General features: G+C 60.5%; 1 protein-coding gene across 2 annotated transcripts in view; it reads right to left on the bottom strand.

Annotated features, from left to right (window-relative positions):
• The window catches only part of PTH1R (parathyroid hormone 1 receptor), a 26,132-nt gene that overhangs the window by 22,448 nt on the left and 1,241 nt on the right, over nucleotides 1-2,443 (bottom strand). Inside the window, exon 2 of one of the 2 annotated variants that reach the window (XM_007470259.1) lies at nucleotides 1,041-1,097. The exons of the other annotated variant lie outside the window; for it this stretch is intronic. The gene's annotated coding sequence lies outside the window, so the exon portion shown is untranslated. The remainder of the gene's footprint in view (nucleotides 1-1,040; nucleotides 1,098-2,443) is intronic. 2 annotated transcript variants of the gene reach the window in all.

The raw sequence follows: 2,443 nt of genomic DNA, 5'->3' as shown, positions 1-2,443 counted from the left end.
CCCCCTCCGTCTTCTCCGACGCGGGTGTGTGGAGCTGCAGAGCGGAGCTCGCCGCCCCCTGCCCCGGGACATTTCTCTAGAGGCCGCGGCCCGGGGTCGCACAGCGGCGGGATGTGAGTGTGGAGGGGACGGGGCCCGGGGAGCTCTGACATCGGGGCCCGGGAACGTGGCCCGAGCCGCTCCCGCCGCTTCATTTTCCTCTCCGGGAAGGCACAGACGTTATTTTTTCTGATCGTCCGGCCCCGGCCGGTGAATAGGGGCCCTCAGCCGCGAAGCAGGCCCTCTTCACCGGAGGTACCCAGCGCGCCCCCGGCCGCAGCGCTGTCTGTCCGCCCGCGGGACTCCCGCTCAGGCTGGACCGGGATCCCCGGGGAGGCTGCTCTGCCGCCAGCCCCGGAGCCTGGCTCCGCCACCGCCCTCCTGCCCGCCCCGCTCTCGCCTGGACCCCCAGCCTCAGGAATCTCCCGAGTGGGTAGGTCTGCTGTGCCCCAGACCCGCCCCCGTCCCTGCCCGCGTCTCTGGGCTCACGTCCCTCTCTCTCCCTCCCCAGTCTCTCCCGGGTCCGGGTCTCTCCGAGTCCCTACCCATCCAGACGCCGGCCCGGCCTCTCTAGCTCCGCCCCTGACTCCACCCCGGGCGGCTAGAGGCCGCAAGACCAAGGGCTCAGCCGGGACCCCCACCGTGGGGTTCCGCCTCCCTCTCTCACTCCTTCACATCCCCAAAATCTCTTGGCCGGCTCTGGTCCACTGGGGTCCCTCAACTTGGGAAAAGGGCGGGAGGAGACTTTGGGGGGCAGAGGCCAGATGGGGGCGGGGCTTATGTGCTCCCGCCCAGGGGGGGGATGCAGGAGGGCTCAGAGGAGGGGACCTCGGACCCCAAGCCTACAACCTCTAAGTATCAGGCGGGGAAGCTGAGGTGCAGGGAGGGCCTGGGGATGCCTGGAGCAAAGGGCTTTAAGGATGGTCAGGAGGAAGCTAATGCGACTGTCAGGGCCCTAGGAAATATCCGGGCTAAGTGGCAACCCCAGGTCTCCCACTTACCAATTGTGTATCCTGGACACGACGACTCTCCTGCTGTCTGAGCCTCAGTTTCCTCATCTGTAAAATGGGGAGCTGACCAGCTGATTCAAAGGGCACTTTTAACTTTACTGTTTCAGTGCCTCCGAGGGTGGGTATCTCTCTGGGTTTCTGAGAGACCCATGGACTCTGGGAGCTCCCCAGGCTCAGCCTGTGGAAACTGAGCTCCTCAGAGCCCTCAAACCGGCTCCCTGTCTCAGGGATGACCCCTCTCTTCAAAGTGAATGAGTGCCCAAGCCCAAGCCCTAAGGCCACTGGAGTCCAATTGCAGCCAACTTTCCTGGCAACCCACCCCCTCCTCCTGCTCAAACCCACCCATCTCCCAGACTGTACCCACAAGGGTCTTCTCCATACATTTCTATGGCCATACTCTCTTCCATGCCCCACTACCCTCAAGTTTCTTGTCCTGGTGTTTAGACTGCTGTTTGAGGCAGTTTCCTCCAAAGGTGACTCTCCTCAACAGGCACGGTTGACTAGGCTCCTGGTCTTCTTTCTGTGTTCGCTGCGCTGCCTTTGCCTTTGTAGCTTCCTCAGCCAGGATCATACTTCTTTGCCTGGTGTAGAGGACATCTCTCTCTCCTTGTGTCTCCATCTCTTCCATTATTGGGGGAGGGGTGGCTGTGGTTTGGGGACTGCTCCCTATGGTGTGTGGGCTCTTTGGGAACAGGGACAGAGGCTCAGGTGCCCAGAGCAGGCACCTGAAGAACACTCATGGTTCTTCAAAGAAGCTTTATGTCTCGTTTCTAAGCAATTCGATTCCAAGTTTTATGATTTGATGACCCACACCCCTTGAAAGAACATTCATGTAGGGATTGGAGGTACTGAGAGGTGAAACTAGGAGTTGATGGAGGAAGTCCTTCTCAGATCTGACACCAGCAAGCTTGAGATTGAGAAACAAACAATACCCTGTGCTTGGGAGGACCAGGGTGGGCTAGCTGTGGATAGGGCTGCACAGAGGGATCATGGGCTCTGGGCCCCTTAAGGGTGTTTCCCTAGCCATAATTCATGTGCCTCACTCCAGAGTCTCCTGCTGGACATTCCACCACTGTGGGCGGGGCCGCTGACCCCCTAAATCACCCCCAGGCCTCTAGTTAAAGTGCCACCATGGGGGTGGGGGTGTCACACATTAACTGGTAGCACCCCAGTGCCTGGCAGAGCACAGCCCACCCTTTTGGACAGGCAAGCCCCAGGGCCCCAGGGTCAGTTTCTGGTCAGTTTCAGGTCAGTTTCAATGGCGTTTAGAAAGTTCTGGTTGGGGGTGGGGAGTGGGAGTAAGTCCCTGTGGGGACTCCCCTCTTTGATCCCCAGGCTGGGGCCTAGGAGGAGGAGCCAAGGCTGCCACTGGAGCTCAGAACTGGAGCAGGGGC

Source organism: Lipotes vexillifer, unplaced genomic scaffold (genome assembly GCF_000442215.2).
Source record: "Lipotes vexillifer unplaced genomic scaffold, Lipotes_vexillifer_v1.1 scaffold942, whole genome shotgun sequence".
Taxonomy (NCBI): Eukaryota; Metazoa; Chordata; class Mammalia; order Artiodactyla; family Lipotidae; genus Lipotes; species Lipotes vexillifer.
The sequence above is the reverse complement of the archived record's forward strand: the minus strand, read 5'-3'. Positions and strand labels throughout refer to the sequence as shown.